The sequence below is a fragment of the Mesoplodon mirus genome, assembly GCF_964341445.2.
Source record: "Mesoplodon mirus genome assembly, chromosome: 5".
Classification (NCBI taxonomy): Eukaryota; Metazoa; Chordata; class Mammalia; order Artiodactyla; family Ziphiidae; genus Mesoplodon; species Mesoplodon mirus.
The window spans coordinates 29,533,118-29,553,536 of NC_138980.1; the positions used below are offsets into that span (position 1 = coordinate 29,533,118).

The 20,419-nt window shown below is 35.7% G+C and overlaps 1 pseudogene across 1 annotated transcript; it reads right to left on the reverse strand.

The window, feature by feature from the left end:
• Positions 1 to 747: 747 nt before the first annotated feature.
• On the reverse strand, positions 748 to 19,087 carry LOC309803901 (dual specificity protein kinase CLK4-like; annotated as a pseudogene). The gene is made up of 14 exons: positions 18,927 to 19,087; positions 15,459 to 15,567; positions 14,014 to 14,100; positions 13,161 to 13,296; positions 12,020 to 12,110; positions 11,557 to 11,623; positions 8,486 to 8,602; positions 8,227 to 8,393; positions 7,926 to 8,020; positions 7,546 to 7,675; positions 4,686 to 4,768; positions 1,796 to 1,875; positions 983 to 1,073; positions 748 to 897 (listed from the first exon to the last, which is right to left on the reverse strand). The product of its transcript is annotated as a dual specificity protein kinase CLK4-like (transcript).
• Positions 19,088 to 20,419: the final 1,332 nt, after the last annotated feature.

Genomic DNA, 20,419 nt, shown 5'->3' on the forward strand with positions numbered 1-20,419 from the left:
ACAAAAACCTCAGTCATCAGAATTCCTATTTCTACGTTTGTGACTAACTACATAAATAACCACTGGAAAACAGGACTTTCCAAGCTAACTTTCCAGTTAGACTTTAATCTTAAACGATGTGTGTATGTGGTTTTATTAATCTATTACGATGCACAAGTTGGATGTCTTTCCATGAATGCTACTTACCACCACTGACATCAACCAATGAAACAGCACACAATACTTACAATTTAATGAAATTCCAACAGCAAACAGTTCCTATGGGTTTTGGTTTCTAATACCTACCTACCTAAAGTTAATAATACTTATTACCTGTTCAACAATTACAGAAAAATCTTTTAAAGTTAAGGAAAGTTTGAGGTAAATAAAGAATATTCATTTAAGAATGAAATAGTCAAGATTTCCTTTTACTCAAAAAAAACAAAAAACCAAACACAAAAATCACTTCCAAGAGTCAACCTCCATGTACAAAAAGGCAAGATCAATCACTGGACACAAAGGATATTCCAAAGGTCTTTAAAAATGGTAATTAATCTCAAAAAAGGAAAATTAATTTTAGCTTTTATATTTCATTCATTATCAAGACCATATTTGCTTAACAAGATAATTATGCGATTGATACAAAACATACAGCATTTACACTTAACTGTACAAAATAATTTAAGGTTTATAAAAATATTAGAATGTTTAGAGTTGACTGACACAGTCTTAAATAATCTCTTCTAGACAAGTATAGTAAGACCACTGATTTCCATTTTATTTCTTTTTTAATAAGTCAAAGAAAGGATGCTGCAATGCTTCATCCAAGGTAATTCTTTTCACTGGATCATATTCTAACATTCTTTGAATCAGGTCAAACAGTTTCTCATGTTCTTCATCATGACAGAGCATAAATTCCTGAGGGGAAAAATGACTTTGTTTAAGAAAGACAATAAAAAGTAGTTAAAACAGGTTTTTTTTTTGTTTTTTTTTTTTGTTTTACCTTTAATGGCTTGCAGTGTCCCGTAACATATCTACCAGCAGAACTACGTTCCTCCCAATCTAGCTGATTATGATGAAAATACATCTGTTTCCTATAGGAAAGAGAAGTCTGGATTAAATTTTAAGAAAAAAAGAAACCCCAAACCCACATTCTTACCCTGCCCCAAACAGGGGATTGGGGGAAAAGATGGAACCATAGACATCTCTCTATATATACATAAACATACAATTTCTAAAAATCTCAGCAATAATTATATCGGATACCTTATATGGTATTTTTCCTAATCTTGTACCCTCTGAAGTTTTAGTATCCCACCTAAGTTGTACCATATGTGAAACAATGCCAGCTTCAAAAACAGAGGTTCCTAGATCCATTCCTGTAAATTCTGATTTCACTAGATCTGGAATGGGGCTAGAAATCGTTAACAATTCCCTGGATGACTTCTGCGGTGAAGCTATGTTTTGAAACCACTTATAGTATTCTTGTCCAAAGATGTACATGTGGTTTGCAACAGTCTGGAATTCAAATTTAGATAGGACTCCAAAATCAAGCTCTTTTTACTACTCTATGTATTATTTTTAAATCAACCTAGGAAAACATTTATGCAAAGGTTAACCTGAGTATAAAAACACCACTTTATTTACTGGATCACAAAGTAAATATTGCATTACTTTTCAAAAACTTGACTTCATGAAAAAGAATTCAAAATCTACAGTCTTTGGAATAAGCAATAACAACAAAGATGGGTTTTCTATAGTTTGAATATAGGCCACTGCATGTACCCAATAAGGACTTTAATCTTAAAAAGCATACCTTGTTTTCTGAATCATGTGTGTTGGTATGGGTCCTAATATACGTTCCATCATTGCCAGGTGTTCTTTATTATCATTAGTCTAAAAAATATAGGAAAAAGAAACTTAGCACTTTCCATTTCCCTACACGCACATAAAAGGATAACACAAGAAAACAGTGTGTCCGGGACTTCCCTGGTGGTCCAGTGGTAGAGAATACACCTTCCAATGCGGGGGACGTGGGTTCGCTCCCTGGTCGGGGAACTAAGATCCCACACGCTGCGGGGCAACTAAGCCTGCCCACCACAACAAGAGAGCCCGCGAGCCACAAACTACAGAGCCCACACACTCTGGAACCCGCACACTACAAGTGGAGAGAGAAAACCCACGTACCGCAGCAAGAGAGAAGCCCACGTGCTGGAATGAAGACCCAATGCAACCCCCCAAAAAAAGTAAATAAATAAATGTTAAGAAAAAAAAAGAAAATAGTGTTTCCATAAAAGGACAGATTAGACAGCTATACAATTTATATTACACTCTACTTCAAAGATGGAATAAAACTGAATGAGCTACACTGATTGTCTGATTTCTGAAATGAATTGGTAAGGTTTGTAGAGCTGATTGAGGAACAACTTTTTAAGTATATTTTACTGAAGTACAGTTGATTTACAATGTTCGAATAATTTGTTTAATGTAAAACAGAACAGTTTTCCTTATTTGTATTACTTGCACTGTTTAACTGAGGGATGACTGGGAAGATTACCAATAACCTGGCTACTCATTTTATCGGTTGCTTAACTAACCTCCATTACCCAATGGATAGCAACTTTGTAACACTAATCCTAGACAATGAAAATACAGTCCCAATAATTCTTACAACAACCTTGAGCTAGGAATGTGGGAACATAACTTTCAAAGAGGTTAAGATACTAGCTCAAGCTCATATAGCTCATCAATGAGGAAACCTGAGCTGTGAACCCAAGTCAAAACTCATATTCTTAAATTACACAGTAACAGAGCTTTGGCTAAAGTCGAATAAATTGTTAAACTAAATGGTACACTCCTAAGCAGAGGCTGGAAAGCTTCTTCTATAAAGGACCAGATAGTAAATATTTTAGGCTTGGATGGTCACAGATGGTCTCCACCACATATTCTTTTTCATTTTTTAAAGCAGGCATCAGATAGGATATAGTTTGCCAATCCTTGCTCTGAAGAGCAGAGTCTATGTGCAATGCTTTTTAAATCCATTAACTACTGTGCCTAGCACACTGCTTTCAAAATGTTCTTAAGTCATGACAGGAATAAATAATACAAGCTCCATTATCTTCAAAAAGTTCCTTAGTTGAAGACTATTTTGGAGGGTGGTATTAAAATATAAACCACATCTCAAACCAAAGTTAATAATCGACGCTTAAGGTCTCAGAATGATTTACAATCATAAAACCATCTGAAGGATTTTATATGTGTCAGAATGAAGAAAGCATGCACTGTGCTCAACTTTTTCCTTGACCCTATAGCTTACTACCACAAAGCCAGACACCACCCCCTAGAAATGTCCGACAGCTATGTTCTAGATATCAAACTTGTCTACAAACTCAGAGTACTTTTAACAGATCTCTACGGAGTAGACAGAAGTTTGGTGAGGTGCCCCAGAGCGGCGAACACATATATTCTGCAACAGCCACCTAAGTGACTTATAATTCATCACAGCTTCCTCCCTCCTCATCCTGCATTGCCATAACCTCAAAGCAACCTTGACAGTATTAGCCAGGAACTTCCTAACCACCCTCACCCCATCCAACAACACACCTTGATCAAATCACAACCCTCTTAAAGTTCTCCAATGCTTACACCACTTGAAGCTTTCAAGACTTTTAGTTTTCCGACATAAGCACAATTATGAGGAAAGCAAGTAGAGACCTAAATAACATTTTCTCCTTTTTGTTCTGCCAAGTAAGCCAATAACTATTATCATTGCATAGAAAGAACATTTTAATACCAAAAAAAACAGGAGAGATAATTTCTAAATGAAAGCCAGAACGGCAACCCTACAAAATCATTTTCATTTTAGACCGGTCTACATTTGGAAACCACTGACTCCTAGGATAAAACAAATACCTTTCTATGGCAAACAAGTCCACTATGAATCAGTACTTGCCTACTGACACCATTTTCCTATTTATCCAAGACACTCCGGCAGCACTATTCATCCTTCCTCAACTAGAGTAGCTTCCTTTATGCCTCTTGCATTTATGAATACCATTTCTTCCTGATATGGCCATCACACACTCTAGTTTTCTGACAAACTCTTACTCTTCCTTATAGCTTGGATTAAACTCCCTATTCCTCAGTGATGCCTTCTCGAAGGAAACTTAACCGTTCACCTTTTCTGGGTTCCCTTCTACATTGTTCCATTATAGCAAGTATCATATTGTACTGTACGTTTTCCCATGTCTATCCTGTGTATGTCTTCCTTGAGGAGAGAGATGCTGTCTTTTCATTTTTATACACACAGTGCTTAGAAATGTGCCTAGGGTGTCATACATGCTTAATACAACTTACTGTTTCTGAATTCTTTTAATAAAAGTGCAACATAACCAGAGCTGAATTAAAACTGACCATAGTAACACTAATGTAAATTTATGAAGGAGCATCACAGTAAAATGGATCATAGGAAGTCAATATGAACCATGTGTTTAAAAGCTCCACATGCAGAATGAATTATGACCATTCACTGAGAGTAGTTCATTCAACTGTGGTTTTAGAGAAGGATGACTATTTTGCACATGGAAGTTTACATCTTAAGAATAATGACACTATGGCAACTTTCCAATATGGAAACCAAAACTTTAACATGCCTTTAACATTAAAGCTCATTATGAATCAGTAAGTAACATTTACTAAATACATACCTGAAAGACTGTGAAACCAAGGTAATATTCAATAAGAATGCAACCTATGCTCCAAACATCACATGGCTGAGACCAACCTAAAGCTATTTAAAAACAAAACCAAACATTTTATTAGGCAACAATTTTTAATTGCCAATACACAATATCTTTTCCTATGTGGGTGCTCTCTTTATATAGCCCATTTAGGAGAATATGATAGTAAATTCAGGGTTTACATTTTTAGTTTTATACCAAACATGATTCAGTATGCTTTCAGAGTCCTCCATATCCTTGTATCAACTTACAGTATTTTAACCTGGGGGAGGAGGCATTTTATGGAAAGTAAGAGGGGTGAGCAAATAGTCCATAGTCTCTGAATTGCTTGTGCAATGAGGAGCACTGTTATACCCACTTAACGGTTGTTCTATGAAATTTTACATTTTATTAGTGCAAACATAGGTCAATAATTATCCTCAGAGTGTAGTTACTAACCCCTTATCAATTACCATCAGCTTGATATCTGAGTTTATTTCTTCCATTAAAAGAAATAGTAGTGTCACCTAAATTATGTAAGAATTATAATGGATATTATAAGCAGTGTCACCCATAAGCAGAATTATACAGATATTTAAAGTTCACATAGAGAGGTATCTATATATGTACTTTCAGGTTGTCTATACATGATCATATATACTTTCTCCTTCAGAATTCTCAATAGTAACATTATTCAGAAAAGAAAAAAACACCTAGCCTTAAGTCTCTATCTATTTAGAAAGGAAAAGAGTAAACCTAAACCATACAGATGTTTTAACCTTTTAAAGATTAAGTTTTTAATAAAAAAATAATGTACAAATAAAACCTACTTTAAAAGACATTTCAATTACTTTCAGTAACATTACTGAATTTAAAGACAAAGGAAGAAACAATATATTCAAGGAACTTGACTATGATTTAGCCATTTTTGTTAACCCTCATGGTACTTATCACTTGAACAAAAGGATAATGGAGCATGGTTTCTACTTACAGTAACACATACAAAATCTGCAAATGATAGAGCTTGGATCTAAGATGAAAGTTTTCTTTTCCAGCCACTCCTGTCTCCCAGTCCAGCTTTCTCCCAAGTGACTGTAAACTACCTCATTCTCTTATGGCTCAGCTCTCATACTCTTTGGAATTTCACATCATTCACTTTGACCAACTTCTGTTTACTACCAACACCCAAGACATGAGACCAACTGCCCTCCTCAGTGGTGGCACCTGACAACATCTTCCTCTTCAACCTAATTCTGCCTTAATCCTCAGGAGTAACACTTCACAAACACACAAAGAACCCTTCTAATCTTCCCATCTGTTCATTTCTTTTCCTAAACACCAATAACCCCAATTTCAGATTTATATCAACTATCCCCAGCCTGGCCACACATGGGACTGTATTATTACTAAGAATCACTGTATCTTACGCAATCTAGGAGGAGGCCATTAACTAACTGTAAGATACACCACTGTTTTATGAACCAATAACCAAGAAAAAATGCTGTTTTGTCTTATGTTTCCTCACATGTTAAAATGTGGAGAAAAATCTTCTTCTTAAAATTGATAAAACACAGCAAGTTATCTCTTTTTAAGCTCTGAAAATACCTCTCTGTCCACAATCTCCTCCCACACTCTTTTCTTTTACCTTCATTGCAGGCTTCAGTCCTCAACCATGAATACACTTTCTAAACTACTGCAACATAGCAGCTTCTTTCAGACCATACTAAGCAGAAATCCTAGTAACATCAATCTCAAAGATGAGCTCCAAACCTGTGCTATCCTATGTGGTAGCCACTAGCCACATGTGGTTATTTAAATCTAAAAGTTTAATTAATTTAAAATTCAGTTCCTCAGTCACACTGGCTATACTGAAAGTACACAGTAGTCTACGTGTGGCTACTAATGGCTACCATGTTGGATAGTGCAGATATACAACATTTCTATCATCATGGAAAGTTCTACTAGCCAGCACTACAAACTATTCTTAATTTCCTGTCCCTTTTACTAATTCTTTACTCTAGGTAAACATCATTAGTTTGCTTTCACACTCATATTCTCAACTACCCAGTCCTCTTCGACAAAAGGTAAAAAGTGGAAAAGACTGATTCCACAAAGATGTTTTACTATCCAACCTCGGTTGAAACTTACTTTTGGCAAAGTAATATGCTTATACCATTTAACTATCTCCCAATATCACCTGATCTGAATTTTTCCCACTGTCTCCAAGCCCCCAAATCCATCCCTGACTTCCTTGCTCTATCAACATGACTCGGTCTCGAACTTTTAAATTTTGAGGCCTAAGATGTGCTCTCCCTCACTGAGTTCCCTTTTATTAATATTGAAAAACCCTGCACCTTAACTAATTTTCCTTTCCATGCTTTCCCATGTCAAAGATGATCAAAGAAGCTCTCCTCTTAGACTAGCCCCTCTTTCTTCTCCTCTTAACCTCCATCCACCCTACATCTAGACGTCTGCCAGCCAAATCTTTAGCATTTTCACCAGCACCATGCTTTGTGATGAGACGAAAAGAGGTGCCCACATCGCTTCAAAATCACACTGCTGTCATGGACTTAGCCAATACAGCTTGTTCTCTTATGATCTTGTAAGACTGACTTGTTCAAAAAGAACCACCACCTGGAATATCTTTACAGATGATATCACATTTTTCCCACTCAGGAAAATTATTTATAGCAATGTCCAGACAGCTTTTATGAAAACAGAAAACATTTTCTGTACACTGCTAAGAAAATTACAGCTATCCCCCAACTACCTGCCCCCCAATAAAAGCTATAGAGAACAAAAAATCTCTTTTTCAATTAAAATATCAGGAAGTCTGGTATCTACTAACCCAAAATGACCTCTGGAGCTCTGTAATGCCGTGTAGATACCACAGTGCTATGATGTTCATCATCGTATGTTGCACTTCCTAAGTCAACAATTTTGACATCTGTGTTTTTCAGTGTGCGTTCATCACGTTTCTAGAGATACAGTTAAGTAAACACAAAGATCAATAAAGATATGAAATATTTTATAGCACTATCCAAAAGGCTTGCACATGAATTCTCTTTTTGATTTTCAAAATAACCCCATGAGAAAGGCAAAGGATTACCCTTTTGGGGTTAAACGTCAGGATATAATGAGCCTCAAAGGTAAAATTCCTCATCCAAGGATCACCAAGCTAAATTCATTTTAAAGACAACTACCAAAATTAAAACAAGTGTAACTTACCATTTTTGAATTATACTTGACTACATAGTCAGACTCCACAAATAAAATATTTTCAGGCTTCAGATCTGTATGGGTTAATTTATTATGATGCAAAACTACAAAAGAACAAAAAGACATTATTAGTTTCACTTACAAATTTAATCTGTACCGGGGGAAAGGAGAATTAGTAGTAGAGGTAGGGATCAAAAGTGGTTTCATCTTTACTTGCAACGTGCATTTTTAGTGACAATGGTTTGATATGTTGCTTGTCCAATAAAACCTTTAACTGACTGGTATTTAAAAATTTAACAAGTATACTTACAATTTACTGACTGACAGATCTGATATGCCATTTGCCTGATATGGTCAATTTGAAATGGCAGAAAGCTATTTTCTTTAATGAAATCATAGGTACTAAGTCCCAGGAGTTCGAACACAATACAAATATGACCATGATGATCAAACCATTCTAGCATCTGGACACATCGGCTGAAACAGATCAGAATACAAATAATTCAGTTCACAGAATTCTGATTATTTCATGTAACATAATGGATCACAGTTCCAAGTTTCTTACTTACAAGACATTATTGAGATCAGTACTATTTAAATGCTCCAATACTTTGATTTCTGAATGAGCTGCTTCACGATATGGTCCCACATTTTTTGTGATTTTCACTGCTACATGTATGCCACCTCTTAAAAACAAAATGAAAATGGTAAATGTACAGAAGGGCGTTGAAGACATGTATCCTCTAAAGCAGCTGTCACCAACCTTTTTGGCACCAGGGACCGGTTTCATGGAAGACAAGTTTTCCATGGTTGAGGGGAGGGTGTGATGGTTCAGGTGGTAATGCAAGCTATGGTGAGCAGCAGATGAAGTTTCACTCGCTCGCCCACTGCTCACCTCCTGCTGTTAGGCCCAGTTCCTACCAGTCCACGGCCCAGGGGTTGGGGACCCCTGCTCTAAAGCATCATCTTGTTAAGTACCAATCACTCTATGCTATTTTCCTAAAATAATCTTTCAGGGTATATTATAGCAGATCTATAAACATTTTTTCAAAACATTTTGACAAAATATACATTATACTGAGTGATGATTTCTCTTAATACTTAAGAACGTTAATGTTTGTTTCCAAAAGTTTAAATTGACCTAGATTTTATAAGTAGTTTTTTTTTTAAAAAAGGATAAAAATATAAACCTTGAAGATACTACTGCTGAAAACATTCACTCATTCGCCAGGCTAGACCGAATGTGCCAGATGTTGCATTGGAATCACCGTTAAAAAGAGCTTGTCCCATGTACCTCACAGTCTAATGGAAAAGACAGACACTTGAACAACTTATCATTAGGTTAGAAGTGCCTGGTATAAGGTATAGAGAGAAGAAAGAACCTAACCATCAGAGTTAGGGGAGCTCAGACTTCTTCAGAGAAGAAAGACAACTATCAGTTTGTTAGATAATTCTGGCAAAGGAGACACCAGCAATAAGTCATCAAGCCAAAAAAATGTTTAGTGCATTCACGGATGCGAAGAGGTATAAATAGCAACAATGTAGGGCAGCGTGTTTTAGACCGGGGCATCTGTAGTACTTCCTAAAAAGTACAGAGGGAATTCCCTGGTGGTCCAGTGGCTTAAGACATGAGCTTTCACTGCCGTGGGCCCAGGTTCAATCCCTGGTCGAGGAGCTGAGATCCCGCAAGCCATGTGGTGCGGCCAAAAAAAAAAAAAAAAAGCCGTAAATGATTTTGAGGAAAAGGATTTCCAAATCTTCAGCTTCCTTCTGTCCTCTTTTCTAAACCTGATCTTCTTGAATACAAGCCAGCAGTCAACCCTGCATTTTTCACTATGGCCTTCCCACATTACAAAAGAGAACCCCATGCACGTGAAATTAATATGGCAAGGTTTGTGACCCAGGCTGTTTATAAAAAAGAAAAAAAAATTCTTTGAGGCAAAAATTTTTCTAGTGGCTGAATAGCAAACCTATTCCGAACTCATTTCTTTTGACAAGGTCCCAATGAAGTTGTGGGCTGATATATAATCATCAAACTAAATTTTTAATGATTTATCTCCCTATGATGTATAGCATATATCTCAAGACTTAAAAGAATTACTATAAAACTGCTGTGACAAAACTTCTTCTAGTCTTATCTATTTCATCATATGGACAAGTTTTCTAACTGCTAATAAGCTATAAAAATGAACAGTGCTAATAGCTATAAAAATGAACAATGGATAATGGTGTTAGCTAATGCTACTATAGTAATCATATTGCAGTATATAAATGTTCAAACCAACGTTATACACCTTAAACTTATAAGCTTTCATATTACTTGTCAATTAAAAAAAAAGAAAAATGGAAACTTAATGTTAAAACAGTAAGATTTATCTATGGACACATGAACTCATTTTTTTAAAGGCCCCAACCATCTCGATAAAAGATATATTTACAATTACATTGTATGTTTTAGGTCTAATAAGTATCAAAATTTGTAACAGATTTGTACTTGATCAATTGAATACTCTTCATTGGAATATCTCAAATACTCAAGTCTTGGAACCTCAAGAAATTTTTAAAAGACCTCAATGGGACAACTAGTGAAATGTGAATCAGGTTGTAGATAAGCTGGCAAAACTTGAAAATACATATAACATGTAAATATAGAGAATGATTAAACACTGTAAAATGTTAACATTTGTGGAATCTGGGTGAAGAATAGATGGGAATTCTTAGCAACTTTCCTAAGTCAAAGTATTTCAAAATATCTTAAAATTTTACTTTATGTTCACATTTTTGTCATAGAGAGGAAAGGGTGATAATAAAAGACACTTAGGATAATATTCTTTACGAAAAGTGAAGTAAAAGTTAAGTTCAAGATAAAGCATTTCTAAGTATTCAAGAAAAGTTTGTTCATGGATGACAGGAGGTATCAAGCTGTTGTATTTAGATTCCCCCAAACATATTTAGAAAGAGAGATATGTTTTTTTAAAAAAAAATCACCATTTACAATAAGCTGGAAATTACATCCTCAACTATTTTATGATGAAAAGTATAGATGTCAATTTAGAAATGTGCAGTTTCCACTAAACTGTTGTAAGACGTTCACTTACAAAAAAATTTGCAACCGCAGAAGAGAGATCCTAGAGGAAAACATGAAAATGAAGCAGAGAGGGTCAAATAACAAAAAGTTTAGTATAACTCATTAAAGAATCTGGACTTTATTCTGTAGGCTTCAAGTAATATAATTTATTTATAGTTTGAGAAGCTAACCCTAACGTGCAAATATTATCCTTTGGAAATAAAAGTTTTTGAACCAAGAAGATTAGACATGCTAATTTATTGTCTCTGCAATTCAAAAGTAGGGTAAAGCACTCCAAATCTCTTATAGAAAGCTAAGGACCTAAGTTCTGGGAAAGTCTTCACTTGAACACTGACATTAATTTCCATGAACTCCATCTGATAAACATTTTCAGCATTCTTGGTCAAAATCCATACTTATGGTAAATAAATCGTACACAGTTCAAGAACTTCTGAATACTTATACCTCCCAGGAAAACACATAGCTACCACTTAAATTCCATTTCATCTAAATTATGGATCCTTCTCCACCAAAAATATCAGAATGTTCAAAAAAGAAAAACAACAAACTTACATGCCATGATCAAGGCACTCTACAACTCTGCCAAAGGTCCCTTCTCCCAAAGTGTTCACGATTTCATCTAAAGTGAGGGGGGAGAAAGAAGTGTAAGTACCTGAGTACAAATTATCAGTTATTCAAATAATGAATGCTTAAGTGTGGAATTTTTTCAAATGCTCTCTATTAAAGCATAATTAACGTTCCAGCCCTCAAATTATTTGATTTTCAGATGCTACAAAAATAATGTAGATAGCTATCTTTCTTGCTCTAATCTCAAATTCCACTGATTATTTTGGAACTTTAGAGTAGAAATATTTAAACTCTATAGAAAAGAAGAAATACAAAAGAACAACAAACAAACCCACAGAAAACAAAACAAAAAAGCAATGAAGAGTTCTTTAGCCCCCCGCTGACAAACTATTCTTAAAAAGATTATTCTGTCTGCAAAGTTTAAAAAGTGTTGAAAAATATTCTATACATCTTGCTTTTAGAACGTCTCCACTTTGACAGATAAGGTGACCCTCTTCATCATCTTCTATACTCCTGGATCTTTTCCTTTGGTGGCTCTTCTGGAACGGCAAGTGGGCAGCACCAAGATCGTCCAGCCAATCAATATAGCAGAGTGAATTCAGGGCAGAATACGCAATTCATTCAGCGGGGAGATATTCAGGCATTCAGATAAGAACCAGGCCACGAAGAGTTGGCAGGAGCAAGTTCAAATTCAGTCCCCAGAGATTCACAGGACACAGTTTATGTTACAGAAGAAAAACATGGCAAGATTTTCAGATAAGTTACTTAAAGTGGCAATAGAAAAAACAACACAATTGTCTCTAAAACACTGACTTAATTGAAGTCTGAAATTTAAAGAATGCAACGTCATGATCTATTAATCTCGTTATAAAATAGCCTATGCTGTGAGTTGAGATGTCTAGTTTGTCAGGAAAATGTTTTAAAACGTCAAGATTAGCTCAAATTGATACTTACCAATATTTTTAAACATACTTATTAAAATAAAAGGGGAAAATAAAGGCTAATGTCAATGTTTGATCTAATCAATGATAGTTCTACTGAAGAAAACTTGGGGAGGAAAATAATAATTCATAGTTTACTGCAAACAAGTGAAGATTCATGAGTGTAAAAAAAAAGGCAGGCTTTCTGGACAATAATTTCCCCTTCAGCACCCACTTTCAGAACTCCAATGGAACTAATTGCAGATTGTGCGATACACAGGGTAAGTATCCACCAGTGCAACTTTCTACATTTGTCTCCAAGTACTGGGAAAGGGGTTTCTTTTAAAGTAAAAAATGTTTAAGATGAAAGAAAAGATGGGTGCTTCATCTTTTCGTATGATTATGTTATAAAAGATAAAAATATTTTTAACATTAAAATCAAGAACCTCATGATCTGGTCTGCAGAAAATGAGTAAATGTGGGCAAATGAGGACTAACTAATAAATGCAGATTAGTTGTAAGAATTTGGAAGTTTCCTTTAAGGATTCAAGTAATATAAACACAATTATATTCATATAGTATTATAAACTTTTTCAAACTTATTGGCTCAGTAAGAGCTTTTACACACAAATAAGTATCCACCCAAAATAAAAACAAAATCAATCATACCGAACGTGACTGATTACTTGAACATTGTCTATTACGCTTCCTTTTAGGACTGCTTCTCCAGCTTCGGACTGAAGATTTACTGCAGTGGATTCGATAACTGCTTTCAACGTCTCTGTGATAACGTCTAGGAACACATCTTTTGCAGTAATCATTTCTGTATTCATCAATGTTAGGAACATATATTTTGCAGTAGTCATTTCTGTATTCATCAATGTTAGGAACGTATATTTTGCAGTAGTCATTTCTGTATTCATCAATGTTAGGAACGTATATTTTGCAGTAGTCATTTCTGTATTCATCAATGTTAGGAACGTATATTTTGCAGTAGTCATTTCTGTATTCATCAATGTTAGGAACGTATATTTTGCAGTAGTCATTTCTGTATTCATCAATGTTAGGAACGTATCTTTTGCAGTAGTCATTTCTGTATTCATCAATGTTAGGAACGTATCTTTTGCAGTAGTCATTTCTGTATTCATCAATGTTAGGAACGTATCTTTTGCAGTAGTCATTTCTGTATTCATCAATGTTAGGAACGTATCTTTTGCAGTAGTCATTTCTGTATTCATCAATGTTAGGAACGTATATTTTGCAGTAGTCATTTCTGTATTCATCAATGTTAGGAACATATATTTTGCAGTAGTCATTTCTGTATTCATCAATGTTAAGAACATATATTTTGCAGTAGTCATTTCTGTATTCATCAATGTTAGGAACGTATCTTTTGCAGTAGTCATTTCTGTATTCAATGTTAGGAACATATCTTTTGCAGTAGTCATTTCTGTATTCATCAATGTTAGGAACATATCTTTTGCCGTAGTCATTTCTGTATTCATCAATGTTAAGAACATATCTTTTGCAGTAGTCATTTCTGTATTCAGCCATGTATCTCCGGTACTGATAATATCTCTCATTCAAGAACCTTGCTTCTAAATAATGACTGCAAACACATTAAAGGATTTAAAATTACTCTCTTCATTCTAGAACGCTTTAACGTTTAACCACATTTTAACGTGGTTAAAATAAAACATTCTCTCAAGAATTCCTGGTTTCAACAGCTAACTCAATAAAAGAAAAAAATACAAATTGATGAATTAGAACTTATACTTAACTCACAAAACTTAAATAATTTTACTTTAACCAACAAGCAAATGGGTACATATATCTCTATTAATATATACTGCTATGAAGGAACAAACCTTGGGTCAAATCATTCAACATATTCAGTGTTTACTTGATTAAGTGTCCCTTTACCTTCTGGTGAAAGTTAAGACCAAAAATTCACAAAACTGCTCTTCTGAAATTCATCAATCTTATGATATATGCATCTGTAACTAAGCTCTCTTCCTTTTTGCAGAGCCACACACAACATGAGGCAGGCAAAACAGGATTCCTTTCCTTCTTAATGTAAGTTAGGTATCTCTGGCACACAGAGTTCTTGCACGAAGGGTGTATTAGAGCTAAAAGGAATCTTAAATATATTTCAGGCCTTTCATTTTACAGATGACTACACTGAGATCCCTAGAAGGAAAACGATTTGCCATGGTTGTAGAGCACATTCTAAATCCTATTGTATGTGCCAGTATTATTATACACACCACCTATTCCATCTCCTCTCCTCTATTTCGAGCTTCCTGTATCTTTCTGAGAAATAGTCAACACAGTTTTTGAACGCTGCTTCATGTGCCAAAAATATCCAAAATATATGCCCCTCAAATGAGAAAAGGTTCTTGTAATTGCTTGCTTAGGATTTCCCAACCCCCTACTTGCCTTTGCATTTTGAATTTCCTGTCACTCCTGCTTGTGAAATAAACAAGAATTCAGGGAAAACAGCATCATCTGGTGCCATAGTGCTTACCTTCTTTTTTTATTTTTTTATTTTTTTTGCGGTACGCAGGCCTCTCACTGTTGTGGCCTCTCCCGTTGTGGAGCACAGGCTCCAGATGCGCAGGCCCAGCATCCATGGCTCATGGGCCTAGCCGCTCCGTGGCATGTGGGATCCTCCCGGACCGGGACACGAACCTGTGTCCCCTGCATCAGCAGGCGGACTGTCAACCACTGCACCACCAGGTAAGCCCCATAGTGCTTGACTGCTGAATCTACAGATCCCTTTGAAAATCTAATTGAGAGGTATGGGCCCTCTCCCCTAAGAAACGCACAAATGCGTAAACAAATCTTGGCAAGGAATTTCAGAGATCATGGACCTCAGGAAGTCAATGGATTCCAGTTAAGCAGCCTTGATTTGATGGAAAGAAAAAGACAGAGCCAACTGACCCAGTTTCCCGTCCCCCTCTCTACCTGGGATGAGTATCCTTTTCAACAGTGTGAAGCTTCAAGAGGGATGCACGTGGAGCACTGAGGGAGAGAGGGGACACCTGCCCAGTCAGACACACCAGCTAAAATAATCCTGACAAGCAATGGAGTGACAGATGTTAACTAGACTGCCCTCACTAACCTCGTTCTTTTTCCCAGAATATGTTGTCATTCTTTTTTCTCAGGAGGCTGGTTTATGCAAAAATAAAGGAGAAGCATCTCTAAAACTGCTACTCAACAGGGCTGGCATCAAATCCAGGCTGGGGAGATGCAGAAGCCCCCTTTCCCCAGTGTCAGCCTTAAGTTCTAGCCATTGGAGAAACAACTCAGGATATTAGGGTCTAAATCTGGGTCTAAGTCAGGGATCTGATCAGTTGCTTGGAACCGTTAAGGGAGAGATCTACAATACGTCAAACTAGAAATTACCATACTCTAAAGGGCATCTGTTTAATTCTGTAAGGCATCCTTCCCATAAAAGTCTAAAATGTATCGGAAAACTCTAACACTAATAATCCTTAGCTGGACTAGTGCATGAAATTAGAGCTGCTGATAATCCATAAATAATCTATAGAATAACAAACATGGAGTGAAGTAATACTATGAGGATAAACTAAAAAGATGAGGACCTCTTCAGCCTACAACAACCGAGCCTTAGAGATTAGATAAACAAAGTCTACAGAATTATAAAGGCTATATGGACAGAGTGAACAGGATGAACAGACTGACTGAATTTCTAAAAAGAGTCACTGAATGTCCAGTGAATATTTCACTGTAGTTCTTTAAAACAGCCAAGACTAATGAGGCTATGGGCATTCGTTTTTATTTCCACACAGGTCCTGTGGAAGATAAAAAATATATGAGGCAAAATCCCTGCCAACAAATAACTGTTCAATTTGAGATTACTCACACAAAAATAAAACAAAACTCAACCATGCAGGAAATGCCAAAAGCCTGGATATGAGTGCTTAGGAGAAAAAACTCATAATGCTTAAAATGGTCAGGGAAGATTTCGTGAAAAAGAAGGGAAGAGTTGCATCTTAGAGGGACATCAGGATTTGGATAAAGTAGGAAGTAGAAGAAGTGCCAGGAAAGAAAAATGGCATATTACCATCTTACATTTATAGAGTACTTTTAGCCAGAATGGTTTAGAGATGAGTTTGTCTACATGTTACTTAGGAACTAGTAAGTAGACAATTTCAGCAAGAGCAATTTTCACATAGGGGAACATAGGCAAATAAATAAGCTGGGAACAGATCATCCAAAATCTTGCATGCCAGGCTAAAGGGCTTAAAACAGTGTTTCTCAAAGGGTGGTCTGTTTATTAACAATATCGAAATACTGAATTGTTAAAAATGAAGATCCCTGGACCCCAGGTCAGACTCACTGAATAATCTGGTACTATGCATTTTAAACATACCTCCAAAGTGATTCTATTCACACTAAAGTTTGAGAATCACTGGTTTAAGGCTTGATACTCTATGTTACAACAAGACATTTAAGGATATAAAATGTGTTCACAGCCACATCAGTCTTCCTGTGTAGAATTAATTGATTAAGCTTGTAGGAAGGGAGCAATTCACAGGCTACTTACAAATCAGAAAGAAAAGACACTCTGAAATATATAGGAAAAAAGGTAAGATAATTGATCTACAATAAAAGCGCTGATAAATCATAAGAAAAATATGCTTTAATAGAAAAAATAGGCTAAGAATACAAAAATAATGTTCACAATCAACTAGACTTCAATTAAAAAAATATTCAAGTGTTCAATAAGCACATGACAGAGGACAAATTCAGCAGAAATTTAAACATTCAAATGAAAAGAAAACACTATTCTTGGCATTTCAAAATAGACAAGACTGGTGACAGCATGTCGTAGGGAGTGTAACTTGGTACAAACTTTCTAGAAAAATATGTGGAAAAATATGTGAATATGTAGCAAGAGCCTTATAAGAGTTCACACCCTTTCACTTGAAACTGTCCCTTCTTAGAACCTATTTTCAGGAAATATTCAGAGGCAAAGATTTGTATACAAAGATAGTTTTCAGAAGAAATAACTTTACATCCAAATGGGGGACTAGCATCCTACCAAGAGTACCTTCTTTATATGCTTCTGTATTTTTCATTTTTTTCCTATAATTTTACAAAAAAAACACTCTTATAAAGTTTTGAATCTTGAAAATGACTATTAGATTACTCCAGATTACGGAGAGCAATTACCACCAGACATCTCTGGTGCCAATATCAAAGAAGAAACTATTGGCCTAGTGGTTATTGCACTGACTCAGTATCATCTTTCTGTGGTTAATTATGAATATGAATAACTGTTCATCATTCATATCACTTCCTTTCGACACATACAATGCATAATAAATCCATGAATGGTTAGTACTATATGTTAAGCCTTACAGAGTATTTTGTAGTTATCTTAATATAGGGTACAGATATTCTTGTATAATACATTAATTAGCTCAGGTCATTGAAATCCTGGCATAGATTCTCCCTCTTCCCTCCATATGATAGTGTGTGAAGAATGATTAGTCTGCACTGATTAACAGCAAGCTCACTGTTCTACAGAACAAGTCTGTTTTGGCATGGAGAAGGAAAAAAATTGCATACTGTTTTTTAAAGTAACCCCAGTTGGCTAATTTAGAAAGCAACCTGGCAAACAGTCTCAGTGGAACATCTGCACAAAACAAGGAGAAAACATAGAACCAACAAAAACAAATGAGAAAGGGAAATTAATGGAGGACAGGATGAAAGAAACTCTATTCACCTAGGCTTTGTTTAATCATTTAGGAACTTGAAAAATTCCTTCAATTCTATATAAACGTAGTACCTCCAAATTTTACACGGGTAAGAATACAACAGAACAGGACACATGCCATTGGAAATTTTTATTGAGGCCCTTCTTACAACAGCCAAGCTTCTAAAAATCCCAAACATATCCACTGGCCTTATCTACAAATATAACCTGTAGAATACAGTATAGGCAACTAATCCCCAACACACTTTAACATTCTCACACACCACATGCTATTTTTCTCATCTGGATGAACTCTTCCCCACCCTTCATTAACTCTCATTTGTGGAACCCTAAATAAGTGCCCCAATGTACAGCTCTCCCTACTACATACAAGTTAAAGGCACTCACTGGTCCTTTAATCACTTACTTAACTGTCGTGTGTCTCATTTCCCACAACTATATTACTGGCAGCTGGGACTCCATCAACTGTCTCCTACAGCTCCCAAATGGACACAGATATGTGAGAGCAGGAACTCTGTTCTATTCACAGCAGTGGCTAGCATATAATAGGCACTCAGTAAATATTTTCTGAATGAGTATTTGTTGACTGATTTATAAAACAATCTGACAGATGAAAGTTATATAAGCTAATGACAAGTCATTACAACTATTAGTGTTAAAATGGTACTAGTTCAAGCGTAATTTACCAATAAGATTCTTTAAGCTGGTGATGTGGTTTACAATGTCTGTTCTCTTGTGTACTACTGTGGGATCTCCTCTTCCGTTTGTGCCTTCCACTGTAGCTTTCATGTCCCAGGCTTTCTCTGTTATCCCAGTCAGGGCAGTGAGTTCTGTTGGAATGACTCATCTGTTAATGGAAATGAAAAGTGAGTTGTGGAATTTACAGATGGTTATATTTAGTAAATAAAATATTCCACATTACTATTAATTAAATAGAAAAACCCAGCACATGGGGTCCTACAGGTTCTAAAATCTTCGTAGGTAATGGTTCCCAAGGCATGGAGGCACTGTCCCACTGGTATGTCAGATGGTTCTAAGTGGCATACACACCTAGCACTAAACGATAACACTGTGAGACCTGAATGCATTTTCTTTCCGTTCTTCTGGATAAATTCTCAGCTTGGTGCATATCTTCAACTAACACTTGCTAACTGCCATTTTTAAAAAAGAGTCAGGATTCAGGGTTACAGCCTTCAGTAGACAACAATATCTAGCTAGAAATTAATAACTTTTTTGGTTTTATTTTTATCATTACCTTCTTTCTATGGCAAATTATTACTAATCTCTTAAGTTATTGATATAATCAAATTATTAAGTTATTGATGTTAACTTTAAATGTGAACTAATTTAAAACAAATATCACACGTGTCATGCAGCTTTGTTGAAATACTGTGATACAAATAACTGAAGTCAGAGAAACACTTAGGGATAGAATATAGGAGATGACTGTTTATTTTCAGATCATCCTGCAACCATTCTTAAAATTAAACATATTTGTTATAGATCTGGGGTGACTAAAGAAATGAACCTATAAGGATGAATAGGGTCACACTGAAATCAGATAATTGTGACAATTCCTTGACTCCATCTACATCCTCACAGGTTGCATTCAGGATCACGATCTGTGTTCTAACAATGCCATCCCTATCTGCCTCTTCCCATCTTAATTCTTTCACAAAGCAGTTAAGTTTTTAACAGTGATGTCCAAACTGTTGAAGAGGGTGAGGTTCACAACTCAGCAAGGAGCTGAAAACAGGTAAAATGGAGCAAAACCAACTTAGTTAACCTCCTTCAGTTAGCCCAAATGACTCAGTAACAAGCAGACAAATTCAAGTAAAAAATTTAAAAGATTTCAAATGAATTAAAAGACTTTAAAATGAGGCATCTCCTGGGAGGTATTCCCTAAGAAAATGTAGGTATCATGCCATCAGGGACCGAAGCCACCAAATATTTAGATCTTTTAACTCACTTCTCTTGTTGATTCTTAGGTCCAACAAAAATCCTAAATCTCGAGTCAGGGTTCTCACTGGAAATTGATAAGTGAGCATTCTGATTTACATAGTCATTTGAATATGGGAAACTGAAATAAATGACATTACAAATTAACCTGAGCCAAAAGACCATCAGAAAAGCCATCAAAAAAATTATATTTCTAGTGGACTTCTTCTAACCCTTCAAT